Source organism: Callospermophilus lateralis, chromosome 5 (assembly GCF_048772815.1).
Source record: "Callospermophilus lateralis isolate mCalLat2 chromosome 5, mCalLat2.hap1, whole genome shotgun sequence".
Classification (NCBI taxonomy): Eukaryota; Metazoa; Chordata; class Mammalia; order Rodentia; family Sciuridae; genus Callospermophilus; species Callospermophilus lateralis.
In genome coordinates, this window is record NC_135309.1 from 126,211,867 (window position 1) to 126,231,403 (window position 19,537).

Sequence of the window (19,537 nt, forward strand, 5' to 3'; positions counted from 1 at the left end):
TTTGATAATGGAAAGAGTTTGTTTCTACTGATAATCAGCAAAAACTCACGTTTGCAGCTCACAAACTCTGCTGAAACAGCTGAACAATTTCCATCTGATGATCAAGTATCTATCAGTTGGAGTATTTGCAGGGCATTGGGACATTTTAATAAGATTAAATAAAATATTTATTTCAGTTGTAAAGATAGAAAAAATGGTTATCACTTGGTAATGTCTTCTATTAAAATATTTTTTCAACTTCAATTATATATATATATATATATATATATATATATATATATATATATATACACACACACACACACACACAAACACACACACACACACACACACACACACACATTTGTGGTGCTGGGGATTGAACCCAGGGCCTTTTGCAAGGCAAGCACTCTACCAGCTGAGCTATATTCCCAGCCCTAAATATGGGTTTTATTTTTAAAAAGATATTGTATTTGGAAAGTACTTATCATTTTAGATCCTACAGAATTGTATAATCTTTCAATGAAAGTACTGCAATGTATTCACCAAAGAAGGATATACAAAATTTATTTTTAAAAATTTATTATCAACTAACATAATACAAATTTGAGAAATGGCTACTGTAGCTTATAAATTTAAGGTTGTGACTTCAGAATTTTACTACTAAGTTGATTGGTCATTGTGATCATCTCATTCTAATTACCTTGTCAATCTAAGCCACTGTTTGTAGATAATACCACCAGCAAGATTTTTGTTTGTTTTCAAATCAATATTTCAAATGTAAAAATCAGGTCAAAAGCAGCAAAACTGATTTGCCTAGATTGTATATAGGATAAGATTTTAAATTTCTATTCGTGATTCAGTTTCTTTATGATTTCTTGTTTCAAATTACCTTCAATTTTCGTTTTCCTTTTACCATTTCTGCTGGAGAGATTTGCAGCTTACCATTCCTACTTAAATATCTAAAGTCTTAAGTTTCTATACTGTTATGTGGATGTATCTAACAGCATATCAATTCAAGTAACTTTTTAATCAATCACATTTATTTCTATACTAGAGTTTCTTAATATGATGTTTTTGAGACCTAAGAAATTATTCAGAACATAAACAAGTATTTTTTAATCTGGTTTTTGAAAATACGTCATCAGGAATGCCCATTCATTTATCTGTGTCTCTAAGATATTGATTTTTTTTCACTAGTATAAGACTTGCATTATCTAGTCAACTGACATGGGTCACTGAGAAATCAGTACATTAGAACATTTTGCCATTATTGACCTGGAGAAATTTAAAAATAGCATTTAAGAGGTTGTTTGCTTCATATCCTATTAGGGACTCAAAATGTTCATTTCTCTTTATACATGTCCTTGGGTTTCAATTTAGAAAAGAATTTTACTGATGATAATTTGTTTCCTTTCTTTATCTGATTAAAAAATCAATACTGATGCACTATGGCCTGCATGCATGCATGTATATGTAGAGATAACTTTTGCCATGCAAAACAGATGGAATGACAAGTTTGTCTCTAATAGGTATTGCTACCCAAGTAATCTGCTCACATGTAAATGGTCCCTCAACAAAGAGTTAGCAGTTCTCAGCTTCCACCCAGGCTGAAAGAAAATATAAATATATGCAGAAATGTTTTCTTTTCAATTTTATAATAATATTAGAAGACACAGTGTTAGTTTTTAGTAATAAAAAGACCTATTTGGGGGCTGGGGTGGTGGCTCAACATAGAGCGCTTGCCTGGCATGTGTGAGGCACTGGGTGTGATCCTCAACATCACATAAAAACAAATAAATAAATAAAGGTATTGTGTCCAACTACAGTTAAAACAAATATTTAAGAAAAAGCCCATTTCACTTCTGATTCTCTTCTTTGTTAATTTTATTTATTTCCACAAGAAAACAGTGATTCTCTGGAATATAACAGTTTACATATAAATTTACCTGTAGAAATGTGCAAAAAATCTATGTCTATATCCCATTCCAGAACAATGAAATTAGAATGTCTAGGGTGATAAGCTTTGCATCACACCCCAGGTGATTCTAATGGGCAGACAGGTCTAAATACCACTGCCTTAGAATCTGAGTTCTACTTTGCTTAATTTAAATCATGTTTTTTTTTTTTTTTTTTTTTTTGTCTAAGCAGATATCTTTCTTCTCTGGTCTAGAATATTCTGTTTTTTATACTTGTCTAAATAACTGCAAAAAAGACCTACCACCTTCTTGTATCTACCTTGCTTTTAAAACTTTAGCTCACAGAGTTCTTTTTAACTGAGCATATAAGTATTTGATTTGCATATGAATTTATTTCGCCTCCAGATTATAGAATTCTTGAGACTAGAAAGCCCAACCACTTCTCAAAACAAGAACAAAAACAAACAAATAAAAAGACAAAGACTTAAGCAATCATTAGGATTTTAAAATGTATTTACTAACCCATTGTTTTCCTCCAATTGAAATGACTATTTACAAAGAGTTTTTTTGATTTTTAAATTTTTTATTTTTAGGGTGACCAACCATCCCAGTTTGCTTAGAACTGAGGGATTTTCTAGATTAATTTCAATAAATACTTGGCAACACTGTAGATATGGAGGCCATCAAGACATAGCTTTTCAACCCTCAAGAAATTCACAATCTTGTTGACAAAGACTATCTACATTAGTCTTGAAACCCCTGTGGCAGGCATGTGATGTGCTCTTTCAAGTGTAAATTAGTGAAGATGATTTCTAGATTGATCTTTGAGTCCCCCACATGCTCCATTTCCCAAACTATATAATTTTAATTCATTTCTGAATTTGATTTTTAAGGTGTTTAGAGAGGTTACTTTGGCAACCATCTGAAATAATCTTGCTGATAAAGACCATTGATCTGAAACAAAGAAATAGTGCCAAGTGACCTGTTGCTATCCTTTGATGATGTTTTTCACTCTGTTTTTCTCTCTTACTTGATCTTTTCCAGTGTTTGGTAGAAGCTGGTGGCAACTAAGACAAAACAATTCTTAAAAGCATAGTTTGTAAAAGGAGCCAAGGAAGAAATGGAAAAGGGTACACAGTTACCACTTTAAATAGTAAACTCTCCAAATTTTCAGATAAGGGGAGTATCAAATATGACTCCTCTCCTTACCACTATGAAAAATTCACTTATGCTATTGAACCTCCTTGAACTTGCTTGTCATTTATAAATTTTCAATGGTCATACTACCTCCTTTGTAAGATTCTTGGAAAGATTAAATGCAGTAATTTGTGAGAAGGATTTAGCAAGATTGCTAGCACAGAGTTAAAACTCAGTGAGTGCATATATATTATTATAGCTGTGATTATTCTCTGCCTTCTTTTTCTGTCATTATAAAAAAGTGAAAAATATCAGTGGGAATATACTTCATCAAATAAGACAAACATATGCACCATGTTATTATTAATATATCTTTACATTCTCTCTGCCTATCTGCTTTCTTTATTGTTTTCTAAATATTATCATTTTTGTATGTGTGTGCTTAACAGATATCAAATAATTAGAAATGATCAGGTATTTTCTATATCTTCACAGTGTTCTTAGAAATGGGAAGCAAAACAGCATATTAGTATAACAGGTTTAAAATAGTCATGTGAAAATGGCACTTGAAGGCATTGCATTGTACTAATTTGAAAACACTTAAACTTGAAAAACTGAGGCCACAAGCAGCATTTCATTGTTTCTAATCAAGGAATACCTCCCATATTTCTGGAAATTACATCAACAAAGTAATTACGAAAATGCTTTTCATAATTATATACATACATGTATACACAACTACATATATATTTACACACATGTATATATATCCCATACACTCATATATATACACACATCTATAATTTATTTATATTTAAATGCTTAAAATTTAAATATCATTTTTAATACCATTATAAATAAGGTTGGCAGCAGCAGAGCATGCATAAAATGCCAAAATGCAATAGAACTTTCTTGATACCTTTTGTAAAGACAGAAAGAGATGGGTGTACCCTACCAAATGGGATAGAAGTGCTTGGATACTACCAGGATATATGGACTGTCTGTTGTCCAAAACATGGGAACCAGGAGTGCTGAAGTGGTTAATGGCAGCTAGTGGGGCAGTGCTGGCCTTCTGAGTCAGGGTTTCTGCTGCTGCTTGCTTCTGCCACAAACTCTATAATTCTATTTCTCTTCTGTCTTGAACTTGGTATGGAAAGCTCCATTCCTTGGATTAACAAAAGGAACCTGAATTAACTATGCTTCAGTTGTCTTATTTTTAAGATGACCTACATAAAAACCAATGCAAACAATACCTTTTAGTTTTCTAGCTATCAGATTTTAGCAGGGTGCTATTTTTGGTAGCAAAAGGCCTTTGACATTGCTTTGGAATTGCCTTCTTTTGTTGCATCAGCCTCAGGTCACTGGAGAAGAATTGAGGCTTTGAGGTTGACAAAGATGAAGAGGTGATTTGTGGGCCAGTGCTTAAAACACAGAACAGGTGTATGTGAGAAAAGCATGCTCCAACCCTAGGCTTAGGTACCTCTTTCCTTCAAGGAGCCCAGAATGTTCATGAAGCATGAAAAGCTTTCAATCTGTTTTTGACATCGAAAAAATAGCTTGTCCTAACTCAAGAGTTTCCCCTAACTGTTCAGTTCAGTCTGTCCATTTAGAGTGAAGTGGATAGATAATTGATTGGATTTAATAAACATTGTAGTTGGGAAGATGAAAAATAATTACATTGTGCTATTTAAAATCTCAATGCAGGTAGTTATTTGTTTGAGGATTTCTGTTTTGTTCTGTTTGAAAAAATTGAATTGCCATCAGTTTGCTTTGTCAAATACAATTGAGAGCTAAACGAAATCAGAGTTTTTAAAAAATCCTTAGCTTACTGAAACTCTAGGCTGCACACTTTATGGTATTAAATGAATATCTGTAGCCTCGAATAAAGCAAAAGAGCAGGTGGATTATCTGAGAATAGAGACAATTCCTTTTACTTTTATGAACTAATATTGATAAGTGCTCCACCACAGGAACTGATTGTCTATTAAAGTGTTCTGGCTATCTTTAAGGTCAGTTTCACTTTTGTATAATACAATGAGCTGAGTATTTACAATCATTCACCAAATGGAGAATTTTTCAACTCAATGTGTCCTGTTAGGTTGTTACACAGCTATAAGTTCTCTGTTTATTTTTCTATTTCGAAACTCTCTCACCTCATTCTGATGCTTGTCTTTGTATAATGTTTGACTCATTTGTTTATAGAGACTTTGAACAGAATCAAATGTCTGTGCCTTCTTACTGTATTTTAGGAGTATATTTTAAAATGTTCTCATCTGGTTGATTTTTTTTTTCCTTTTTGTCTGAATTCAATGATCCTCTATGATGCTGCAGTATACTGTTTCTCTATACTGCAATTATGTATGTTAAGTTTCTGAATCTTAAGTTTTAAAAAAATTGTAGTTGTAGATGGACTTTATTTGATTTGATTTGATTTTGATTTTTATGTGGTGCTGAGGATGGAATCCACTGCCTCACCCATGCTAGGCAAGCACTCTGCCACTCAGCTACAGCTACAGCCCCAGCCCTAAATCCTGAATCTTATGGCAGACAGGAACCATTGTATTAAATTCTTCAGCAATACTTGATGAAGCAACTGTAAACAATGATTCATTCCCCAAGAGAATTCAGCAATCAGAAGCAGGGGTGAGGATGAGGCCAGGAAAAAATGCTACCTTATTATTTGGAAAGATGGAAGATCATGCAGAAAACTACAAATTGATATCAGATGGATCTCTGTCAAACTTGTTTGAAAGTTAAAGCTTATACTCCTACAATCTATGTATTGGTAAGAATTTCAAACAGGAAAATCATTTTTTTTAAGCAAAACCCAGACCTCACCAAGGTAATGAATTTTAAGCCACCAGATTTTTTCTTTTATATATTCCCCTCTAAACTTTAACTATAGAAACAGTCTCCAGTGTTGTGCTAGAATTAGGCAGCATTTCAAAATGATATTTTTTCCAAGAGGTCATTTTGCTGTAACTCCATGCTTTACTTAGGTCTAATTTTATTCTTCCTTCTTTTACAAAGTTGTGGGTTGAATTCAACATGACAGCATGAGTAATGTCCCTTCTAAATTTGTATGAACATATGAAAATGTAGGGAGGAATTATTTATCAGATAATGATATATTTAAGTTTTTAATAAAGAAAAGTTGAATAAGCATAATGAAATACCCTGTATAAAATCAGTGACAAATGTTGGGTGGATCATTTACTGAAGCAAATCATTTCATGTGAAAATTATAATGCCTCCAGAAAAATCATGCATATAGACTTCAATTTCTTCATATTGAAAATAGAGCCACAGATAATCAAAGTCTTATTGACCTTCCAGTCAAATTTCTGTTTTATGATTGAAGAGACATCATTCTACCAATGCATAGTATTGGTGCTCTTCTGCTCAAATTCAAATTGAAGATCTGAATCATTGGCAAAAGTCAGAAAGATTTTCATACAGGATCAATGGTCTGATTTGGGCTAACTTGGTTATATCCATCTGTTTACACAGTTAATGCTTATATGTTGATCAAACATTCCCCCTCTATTTCCTCAAATTCCAGTTTTTCTCTTCCACACCTTTCTTGGTTTTTGGATAGAAAGGCAAATGCACCAGAAATTCAAGTTACTCTAGCAAAAGAGTTTTACTTAAATCTCATGATTATAAACTTAAGTGTCATTGAAACTTACAGTTTGTGAAGAGCTTTTACCCTTCTATCTCTATTCTACCCATTAGAAAACTATGATTACTAATTTTTTTAATCAGGAATAAGAATATATATATATACTTGTCATGATTTTGTTTGGCTTAATGTTTTTATTCTGGTTTCTTTACTTCACATTCTAGCAGATATTTTTGTGGCTTAAAATCTGTAAAAATAAAAAAGAGACATAGGTAGTCTATATTTCTGGTACCTGTTGCTTTATTCATACTTTTTTATGCTGAATTTTCTCTTGGAACAGCAGTTTTTCAGAGAACAGTGGGTTGCTTGTTCCTCCTCCAGGTCCCTCTGTGAGCTTCGAAAAATGATGTTGATTATTTTTTTATTTTTCTTTTTTTATTATTTATGAATTGATGCAGATTCAAGCTTTTGATTTTCTAATATGAACTTTCCCTATGGTTTTGAATTTACATTTAAAAGCCATATATGAACATTTGAAAGCAGTCTTCCAATAACAGTTATTTTCATAATGAAAAGTTTCATTTGAGCTTCAGAATTTTTTTTTTTAATTTGATGCTTACTCAGAGTTAATATTTTATGAGTTGCCTTTTTATTGTGCATTCTGTAATTTTCATAAAAACCAGTTATATAGTTTCATTTTAATAGCACAATATTTGCTCTCTTAGGTATTGCTTCTCTGTATGTATTGCAACACCTTCTAATTCTCTGATAGAATTAATTAATCATGTTGTGGTAAAATTTTTGCTTTCCTATGCATAAGTCTTTTCCAAGAAGACTACAAGGCTCTTCAGAGTAGAGACACTATCTTACTTGTTTGTAATCCCTAAGAATCCTTTAGTAGTAATAATTGTGGTCTAGAAACAGTGAAGATTCTAGGGAATCAGAAATAAACAAACTTAATTTGGAAAAAGAATCCAGTCATTTTTCTTGTTGAAACAACTCTACTATCAGATTATTTGCATAATTTTTCTCTTCATGTGTTTTGTGACTTTTTCTTTCTCCTTTCTCTGATTACAAGATAATGAGTTTGAGCACAGGTAAAGAAAAATATGAGGTGCTACAAGCCCAGGTTCTGGCCTTCTGAGAAGTTCATTATCTCCAGGAGATTACACTCCCTCCCATTCCGATCTTCTACATTGCACAGTCAGAATAGGAACTTAATTGCATAGAAAAGTTTTTTTCTGTTATGAGTTCTTCTTACAACAAAAGAACTTAGGACCAACATTTTACATACATGAGAGAGTGGGGAAAAGACATTCCTAATTCAGTCAGAAGTCATTCTTGGAAGTAAAGTGAAATCTTCTCCAAATTTAGATTAACTTTTTGAGTCCTATCAGTAATGGTAAGAATGACTGTTTTGCAAGATACCATGTTAACTATAAAATTGAGCTGCATATTATTGCAAGCAGATTCTTCAGTTAGGATGTAATCTTTCAGGGCAAATTTAGAAAAATCTTCTACATTTAATCACTAACAATGGGTTTAGACTACACCTGGTCAAGACACAAATCTACACCCAATCAAATTATATTTCAGTATTAAGTGAGACGCTGAAGGGGAAAAAAGAAGACAATTGGCATTTGCATGCCTAATTTCTACTAATCTACACTGCAGATAGTTAGAGACATGCAAACTTATGTAGAATACTATTTAAAACTAAATCCAAAATAGTGATCATCTTGCTCTCTGAGGGAATAATAATTTTTATTAGACAGAAGGCAAACATAAATAATATTTTATGGTAATCTGAGACAGCTTGAAATAATGATCTTTCATGATGGCATTTGTGTGATAGATTACATCTATTTATTTTTGTTTGTTTAAAGATGCATAAAATATTTCTTCTATATACTTATTTTTGTTCTGTAAATGGAACCCTAATATACTGCAATGAATTTCCAAATTTTACTTCTTTTGTCAAAAATGACACCTTTTTGATAGTATAGTCTTAAGATCAGACAGAGTGGAGTACTTTTATTTTTAATAACTGATATTAAAAAACCTTGTGAAAATTCTATAAAAGCAGTGGATATTATTTCACAATCAAATATATCTTAGCTTTTCTGGTTTTGCTGAATTAAGATTTGCAATTAAGATAGAGAAAAACAAGCCTGATGCCATCCTTTTATTGAAGGAGACTTGACAACACAGAATCCATCCTACAATTAGAAACAGCTGCCTTTAATTTTTGTGGCATAAGTTTGAATATCTGTGACATTATTTTCCCAGCTTGCATGTACTGTTTAAGCAATGAAAAATCACTATTGGAAATTAGGCTTATTTTAACAGTCAGTGCACATGCAATCAAAGCCTGTATTCTTCAATCCTTGCAGGAACGTGGAATCAGAAAAGCAGTAAGATATTGTTGCATCTCTTATATAATGACATCTTAAAAATGTAAAAAGTCTAGTATTTAATAATAATGCCCACTGGCACTCATTGATTTTGCGAATGACTCTTTGTTATAAAACTAAATTTAAATCTATCTGTGGTGTCTTGACATTAATGGCTGGATGAAATACTCATTCATGACCTTGTTCTGTAATTGACTTAAGTGAAATTATGGATCTAGGTCATAATTTATCATTGGGCACCAGTAAGGTTCAACATAACCTAAAAGCCAACACAGTGAGTTTGAATATCTGTTCTAACAATAATTATGAAGGCAGTCTGGCCTTGACAGTGGGTAGTGGAATACCACTGTGCCAGGAAAGACTACTACCCTAGGAATTTGTTGGAACAAAGGAAACATGATGTATTTACTGTGGCCCAGAATGGGGACATGCAGAGCCCAGGACTCAAGGTGTTTCTATTGACTAGACCTTCAAAATCAGGGGCTCTAAGGAGAGACCAAGGGGCCTATTAGAGAAGAAATCTGTACTGGAGAGATCTTCTTAAATGAAGGGGATTCTGAAGAATGGGGAAAGACCCCTGTGTGCAGAAGATCCAGTGTAGAGGAACATGGAACATCAGGACTGGAACCCAATAACACTGTCCACCAAGGTCTTTCTAGTTTTTATCTATCCTTCTTCCTCTTAGGTACTTCTCCTTAGATGCAATGTGGTGGTGAGGTAGAGGAGAACAGGGGAAGAGACACAGGACTAGGTGGAATAGACCAGAACCTAATTACACCCTCTTTCTCATTACAAGAGTTGAATCAAGAACCAATGATTACAGAAACATGGACTTTTTAATGAGACAAGAAACTTATTGAATATTGTTTGTTGGGAAAATTATATGTGACAATATGGCAAAATTTGGGAAATATTAAAACAAGGACGGAGAGAAGGACTAATATGTCAGAACTGGTTGGAACATGTGTTATGGTTTAGATGCAGTGTCCCCCAAAACTCACATGTGAGATAATACAAGAAGATTTGTAGGAAAAATGATTGGGCTATAACTTTAACCTAACAGGAAATTAATCCCTGAGGGTTTAACTGGGTGGTAACTGGAGGCAGGTGAGCTATGGCTGGAGGTGTTCATTGGAGGCTATGGGATATATATTTTGCATCTGGAGAGTGGAGACTTTCTCTGTTGCCTGACCAATATGTGAATTTTTCCCTCTGCCACACTCTTCTGTCATAATATCCTGCTTCACTTTGAGCCCCAAGGAATAGAGCCAGCCTTCTATGGACTAAGAACTCTGAAATTGTGAGCCCCCAAATAAACTTTTCCTTCCCTAAAATTGTTCTGGTTAGATCTTTTAGTTACAACAGTGAAACAAGCTGACTAAAACAACATGAAAAGGTAGAAAAAGTTTATTATGGAGTGCTGGTTTTCAATGAAATGCTTACATTTATAGAGTATTTTACATCATGAAAATGTGCAAGTTATATTGTTTTGTGCGTTTTGTAGTTATTGGTAAAGTAAATAGGCAAATGTTGGCCCAGAGTCCCACAGACTTTCCAGGGTAAAAGGAAGAGGAGTTTTCATGTTTGGCTCCTGGGTAATCTCTCTCCACTCTAGTGAACTGCCTAGTCTAAATACCTGTCTTTATTTTCTCCATACTGTTATTCTTTCAAGGTTTACTTACCACATTTGATCCAACACTTAGCATAGTGTGTGGCACATAGGAGGCACTCAGTAGATATTTATTCAACTAATAACTGAATTAACAAATAAATAAACAAATAGACGAGTGAACATGTGATTCTATTGGTCACAGTTAGCACCCCTATAGCTGCACTAACACACATGTCACATATAAAGTTTTCTTCCTAAAGAAGGCAATCTCGACCTGACTTTGCCTCTTTAATACCATGGCTTAACAAGCACGATTTTTTTCGACCATTATTTTGTTTTGTTTGAGGATGTTTGCTTGATTTTACAGGCTAATAGCATGTAAGAATCCATAAATTGAGAGTGTCCGAGTGATTTGCAGTTTTATTCTCCTTGTGGCTGAATTTAAGAAATCTTCTAAATAGGAAAATTAAAGAGGAAATTTAATTTTTTATGCTGGGCATGAATCAGAGCCCTCTGTTTTGAATTCCTGTATTTTTTTCCCTAGAAATAGTTTCCTTTATGATCAGTAATTTAGAAGTATTTGAAAATCTCAAAAAAATTAGCTGGTAGTTTCCTTTTTTACAACAGTTGGACCCTTGGTGATCTAGAAGATGGCAGTTTTGAATTCTATGGCTTTCAACATCCCTAATTGACATTTGCTAGGTTTTTTATATTTAGTTAACTCACTTGCACTAGTCAGTGTGTTGATATAAACACTGATTTAATTCTGATAATATATTAAATTGGGACTTGTCATTCTGTGTTGAATTTGTATTTTCACCTGAATGCCACAAATTTGTGTCAGGTTTTGGATTGAAAATAGGAAGAGAATGAACAGGGAGGACTGCACATGCACGGGGTAACTATTACTAGGGAAGCAATTCTTAGTAAACATTTTTAGTGATATTTGAATTTGAATCAGGGTCATTTTCACAGAGAAATGGTAGCATTGGAATAAATGTGTGGTATTTTTATAAATGCAGAAGGAAGCTATGTGGATTATAAGTTTAAACAATAACTTAGCAATACATCTATACTAAGTTTGCACTTAAAAAGATTGATTATGCTATATTTCCATTATTTTGTGTTACTAAAGGAGTATAGTCATTGACTTTTATCATCACAAGTAGATGAAGTTTATCCTATGCTCATATTTATATAGCTAATGAGTTTATATACTTAACAAAACGTAGTAAGGGTTTGCTGTGGTGTAGAGAGATTTAGTTTTAGTTCTTCCTTATGATACTTATTGTCTATATGATTTGGATCCAGTTACTCTCAGTGTGCATCAGTCTCCTGAGAATCATATTATCTATGTGGAATATTACCAGGTTAACTTACAAAAAGAATTTACCAAGTAACTAAAATTCACTATGTTCAAAATAGAACTGAGCATCTATGGTGGGTACTTGCCAAATCTGGAAATGATTTTTTAAAAAATAAGATATAACAATTTAGGATACTAAGATGTCTAGAGACCAGCAAAGTGATTTATTTTGTTTCTAGTGTTTTTATTCTACTTCTCAAAACCAGTGAGTTAACTCATTTGTAGTCACATTGGTTCTTATAACCATAACTCATTAAATGCCAAAAATAGGAGGTATGTTGATTTCTAAGTATAATAAATTGAATAATAATGGATGTTAGAGGAGGACAAAGGTAAAAAAAACAAATTAGTAAGTAGTTTGTGATTTGCTGGGCAGCATAGAAACATATTCTTTTTGAATGCTAGATATCTGTCATCATGAAAGAGTGCATTTTAGCATAAGGTAAAAATAAATGATATTTCACTATATTAAAATAAATCACTGCTAAAACATCAATAAAGTATCCTGAAATTTTTTCTTTTTTCAAAGTCATCATGATGAAGAGAATCTGGCAGCTGGACAAAGAGAACTTCAGTGATTGAGTGTTGACTTCTATATTGATCAAATCAGTGAAACTGAGGATTTCTATGTTATGTTGCTAACAGTGTTTTATATAAATTATAGCAGAAACTTAAGTTTATGACCACCAGATGGATATTTGATATTAATACTTTTCAAACAATTGATGAAATAATGTCCATGGGAATTAGTAACTCAAGTTATAAAATAAGAAAAAAAAAAGAATTAGTTTCATAATGATTATAAAGTAAAACCATTTCTCTGGGATTGATATTGTACAGAATTGTTGCAAATTAGGTTCATAAATATTAATATATATGTCTCTTTATATACATATATACACACATATGTTATTTTTTATTTCATGTATGCAAAGACAATGTGAATTAATACAGAGCAGCTGTTTAAATTTTTAAATGCTGTATAAGTAGAAAAATAAAAATCTTTAAAACTAGATCTATTGCATGTGAAATATAAAATAATCTATATTTATTTGAAAGCTACTATGTACAAAATAATGAAGTAGATTTGAAACCTAGAAACAAGAGGCATAAATTAATATGGCTTTTCTCAAAATAATTAAGGAAACTTAAAAATAAATACAAAGTTGACTGATCTAAATTGCAAAAAAGGCTACTAATACCTAATACATACATATACATATATAAATATATATATATATGTGTGTGTGCCTGTGTGTGTGTGTTTGTATAGACACACAAACACACACATCTAAACGCCAAATTAAAGAATATTTTGCAAGATTAGTTTCACCCCCAGCCCCATACTCTCAAAGGCAGAATCTCTTATAGAACTCTACATACAAATGACCTCATGGTTTCCTGCCAGAATACTTTCCTTACCACCAGTGTGTAATAACTTTTTGTTTTTATTAGTACCATTGGAAGGTGAATTTCTGTTCTGGTTTCATTAGTCCCATCCACAATACCTCTCTTGTTTTCATGAAATTAGTTCTAGAATCTAGGGAGGTTGTAATTAGGGTGCAAGAAAACTTATGACAACTACAGGATAATTTGCAATAAGCTAATTAAAGTGCCAGTTTCTTTACATTTTTCTATGGTTTGATATAATGTCAATTCCTTGAGGAAATATTTATCTAAAAACTGGACATAGTACACAGTACATCATTTATTCTGCCACAATATTTCAGTGTTTCTTTTTTAAAAATTTTTTTTAGTTGTAGATGGACACAATATCTTTCATTTTATTTATTTATTTATTTATTTATTTATCTATCTATCTATTTATTTATTTTTAGTTGTATATGGACTCAATGCCTTCATTTGTTTTTATGTGGTACTAGGATTGAACCCAGTGCCTCACACTTGCTCGGCAAGTGCTTTACTACTGAGTTACCACTCTATCCCTGGACACAATATCTTTATTTTATTGATTTTTATGTGATGTTGAGGATTGAACCCAGTGCCTCATATGTGCTATGCGAGCATTGTACCACTGAGCCACAACCCTAGCCCCTTTCTGTTTCTTTTATGACATAAACATTTTGGAAAATGTCTTATCTACATGCATTTTGAACATTTAACTTTCTTATACCTGAAGCAGGGCTTAGTCACATTTGACAGTTTCTAGTGCTATCCCTTCTCACAGGTCCTCCATCTGACTCATTCAGCTACCTGTGAGACAGCTAGATCCAGCTGCTTGATTAGCTCTGCCAACCCCCACATCCCACATGGACTGTGCCCGTATGTCACAGTGACCATGTCTGTCACTGCATGGTCTTCTGAAACATCCCTGCTTGCTTTAAATGCACAATGTAAACTCCTCATTGGAAACCTCAGTGGATAACCCACTGTGCCCAGTAAAGATGCTGGCCTTGAGTCAAGTCTTTATCTGTGTCTTCTCATGACTCCCCTGACCTTTGCAGGTATTTTTGTTTGTGCATGTGTTTTGTTTCCTAGTTTCCCCTTCTTATAAGGACATCATTCACACTGTACTGGTGCCCATCCTGATGACCTCACTTTAATTTAATTATCCCTTTAAAAGCTATGTTTCCAAATATATGAACATATATATTAATATTTTGGCATCCTGAGTGTTAGAGATTCAACATTCAAATTTTGGGGGCACACAAGCCCATAACCCCTGTCATTTATTGGGTATCTATTGCATAGCAATCTACTATAAGAAAAAAATCTTCCCTTTCCGCTCATTTCTATCTATTGTTGTATTATTATATATATATATATGCATTTTTATATTCTCAGCGTAGACTCAGATTCTTTACAAGTGAGTTGTTTATAATCAGATGAATTTTGTCATTAACTTGTATGCTAAAATTGTTCCATATTTGGCCTGTGGAAACACATTTAAGATAGCTGGCATCATGGGTTGGAGTTGTGTCTCAGTGGTAAAGTGCTTGACTGGCATGTGTGAGGCACTGGGTTCGATCCTCAGCACCACATAAAAATAAATAAATGTACTGTGCCATCTACAACTAAAAAAAAATAGAAAAGAAGATAACTTGCATCATTTTAACATGACCCTCTAATTTATTGCATCATTCTTTATTCTGTGAAACGAAAATATATTCTAACTTTATCTCATACTTTCCCTGCCTTAATACTAGAATCAGTGGTGTCTTGAAGAAATCCTGATTCATTTTAGCAGTTAATAGAATTTACAAATAAAATCTGGCCTAAATCATGCATTATTAATCACAATATAAAAATATTGTCAAAACATATAAAATAGGATTAATGTTAATATAATTAAATATTGATTAGATAAATGCATATTTTAATAAGGCCAACTTTGTCAAAACGTTGGATTCATGTAGAGAAATGATCATGATAGATAAACTGTATCTATCATGATAAAAATACTGATAAAGAAATTTGGATAGAATAACTCTGGGGTCTTGAGGGTTATAGTTTTCAAATGCAAACCTTAAGAACTACAACCTAGAATATTCACTTCATGTATCTAATATATAGAACTAAATAGTATCCTCTTCCTAACTGCTCTCCTTTTCAGGGCTCTGAGTCTTCATATAGATTCCTGATCTGCTTTCTTGGTAAATCAAGTTACAAATGACCTTTAGAGTAATGCACAACAGTCCTGACTAAAATGAGAGAATAAATTCAAATACTGCTAGACGAATAGGGAATACTGCTGACATAAGTTGTTAATAATGAAAAAACCGACCAGCAAAGAAACTCACTGATGTAGGATTTGTCTGAAAGCATATTGATTCTTCAGTACATTAATCCCTTATAGAGAAGAATTAATGTCAAAGAGTGAGTCATGAGCCAAAATATAAGATACTTTCAAATGCATTTTCAGTGCTTACAGTGTGCTCATCTGTGTCAACTCCTGCTTGTTAAACAATTCAGATGCTTTCTGGAACCTGATCCCTTGATGCACCAAGGGGAAAAATACTTTTTTGAAGAAACTTCATTCCACTTCACCATTACAAGGCAGAAAAGTACCAATTAGTACCCTGGGAAGAAGTGATTTATCATTTATAAAGATATCTTAATAGAGAAACACACGTTAAGATTATAAAAGCTTTTATTTATTGCACCAGGCACTGTCCACTTACATTGTCCCATCCAATTTGTACAATTACTATATTAGGCAGCTGATTCTATTTCCACATAGTAGTTGTGGAAATTGAGTTCTGGAGGTGCCAAGTAATTTCGTGTTTGCCTTACATCTTTTAAACTAAAATCAATGATTCAAACTAAGAGATGCAGTCTGTGCATTCCACCAGTCAGCATCAGTGCACGTCATGACGTCTGGGTATTTTCCCAGGGAATAAAATGATCAAAACAAATGTACTGTTCTTAAAGGCTTAATTAAGTTGATAACCCCCTTGTTATAATCTTCACATTATAGATACATGAGACTATTATCAATGACTTCTGCTTCCAGGAAAATAAAATAGATGTAAACTTTTATCAGTTCTTCTCTCAAAGAACAGCTAAAAACCCTGGACATTATATGAAACAAAAACAAGATTCTGAAAGATAAAAAGAAAGAGGCAGGTTGGCAGGAGATCTTGGAACCCATGTAACAGCGGAGGCTTTCTCTTTCCCTTTCATATACCAATTTAGGTGCCAGTAAAACCTCCAACATGATGGAGGGGACTAGGGGATTAAAAAAAAAATCCTTTGTCCCCAGTGAAAGGCAAGGACAAGGGAGCCCACCAAGAAGAAAAACTTGTACATAGTAACTGGTCCTCTCTAGCTAATTACCACAGAAAATCCTTTGTTTTACTAGGACTATCATTATCCCCAGCAACATAGGCCAAATGGGGAACCTAATTGGCCAAATGTTTGGATCAAATGAAAAATAAAAAGTCTTGGCAAGGAAATAAAACTTTAAAAAATGAAATTTGAGAACTAAAAAGTGTAATAACCAAAGTAAAAGCATTATAGGATCAGCTCAAGAGTAAGAAGGACAGGACAGGGAAGAGAATAAGTGAAGCTGAAGATAGAAAATTAGACCTTAGTGTGAGAGCTGTAGACTGAAAAAGAAGGTCAAAACCTGAATAGAACCCAAGACCTGTGGGACCATAAGAGAAGATCTAATTTTCATGTCATTGAAGTTATTGAAGAACAAATAGGGAGAAAGTAAAAGTACTAAAAAAATTGCCAGAATACTTCTCAAATTTAGAAAATGGCATAAACTTACAGATTAGAGAAGCAGGTTGAACCTGCTTTTGCTGAAAAAAGAGAGAGATGACATTTTTCCCAAGGATGAGAAAAAATTTGAATGACAATGGATTTCTGATTGGAAATCATGAAGATCAAGAAGAAAATGGCATAGTATTTTTAAGTACTAAAATAAAAATACTATCAAACCAGGAATCTGTGTCAGTGAAAATAATACTTAAGCATGAAGAAGATATTTAAGCTCTCTCAGATAAAGGAAAACTCAGACTTTATTGCCAGGAGACATATTCTAAAAAATAAAATAAAACAAAAATTACAACCAGCTCTCTGAGCAAAAGTGAGATAATAAGAAAAATCTTGAAAAATCAGGAGGGAATCAAGAATAATGGAAAGTGCAAATAAGTGGTACATATAATAGACTTTCATTCACCTCTTTAATTTTCTAATTATGTTTTTATTTTTATTTTTTATTTTTTGGTACTGGTGATTGAATATATGGGTGTTGAGTCATATCCCCAGTCCTTCTTATAATATATTGCAAGACAGGGTCTTGTTAACTTGCTGAGGCTAGCCTCAAAATTGCAATCCTCCTGCTTCAGCCTCCCCAGTCACTGGGATTACAGGACTGCACCACTGCACCTGGCTTCTAACTTATGTTTGCTGGTTTAAACAAAACTGTCTGATAACATCATCTGTTAGATTACTCAACAAATATAAAGTATTTTAGACAACTATTTCATAAACGAGTAATAGTTTTGTAAATTAAAGGGAGTTAAATTCATTGCACTTTATTCAAAAACATAATATATTAATAAAAGTAGACTATGATAAGTTATGTATTTATAATAGAATACCTAGAGCAATCACTAAGAAGGGGATGAAGAAATATACTAAAAAAATAGACAAGTAAAAATGGAATACTAAAAATGTTCAAGTAGCCCAAAGGGGGGCAAAAACAAATAAATAAAAACAAAACAAACAAAAATTAAGTGGCAGATTTAAGCACTAACAAATCAATAATTACATTAACTACAAATGCTCTACAGAGCCAGAGATGGGAAAATAGGATTAAAAACAAAATGAAACATGACTCAACAATATGATCTCTAAAATAAAATCACTTCATATATAAATTGAAAATTCCTATAGAATTCTCTTTCTAGAAATATGTAGGCAAAAAAATGTACAAAGTATCACAGCAAAAAACCATCCCCATAAAAATATAATTGTATAGCCTACATAAGAAAGGATAATAGCAATTATCAAGATATTAAAATATTGACTAAAAATAATAAAAAGTCTTGAACAAGGACATTAAATTTTCCTTAATATGGAAAATGAGGAAAATTAAAGAATGAAGTGATGCTTGAAGAATCTCTTTTTAACAAAATATCCACATCTACTATATAAAAGAAATCTAGCAAAAGGAATATATAATTTAACTTATCCTGATCTATGAAAAAAGGGAGAATAAAAATTTGTTCAAAGAAATGATTATCTCTTTAAGCAAATATCCATGTTACACTGAAGAAAGCATGGATTTTCATTCTGTAAGCCTCATTTATTTTCTCAAAATTAAGACTTCAAGGCAAGGAAATATTGTGAGCATCTAAATCCCATATTATTAAGTCAAATAGATGTTAATGAATCGGGATGTTTGCAGTATGGAAAATGACATTTAAAAATGTTTGGACTACTTAATAGTAAATTGCTGCTACTACTTGCCAATTCTGGGCATTTGAAATAGCTCCTCAGAGTAACTTTGCAATTGGGAAATTTCATTTTAACTTGATGATATGTAGGTTCAATCTCATTTTAACAATTCCTCAGTATTTAGATGTTCTAATACCCATAAAAGGGAAATTTTATTCACATGCAAATCAGTTATATAACAATTTGAACTACCCCCAAGTACATTTAAGAGATTTACACAATCTTTCTTTTTTAATATGTCAAATGGGGAAAGCAATAAATCTCTATGATGAATAAATAATTTGATTTTAATTACCTCTTGAACCATTAGAAGCAGAGGTTTTAAAAATTTTACACAAAAATGTCTTGGATCTCAATTTTTGTGGAATAATTATTTAAAAAATCAAATAATTAGAGTTCTTTTTACTAAAGTTTTTAAAAAGTGTGAATCACTTTGCCAAAAAAGTAACAGTTTAATAATATAGGTTCACATTCAATCTATATGTAATTCAAGTAAAGCTATTACTTCTTTAAATAGAAATAACAAAGAAATAAGTACCTTTTAACATAATGTGTTGC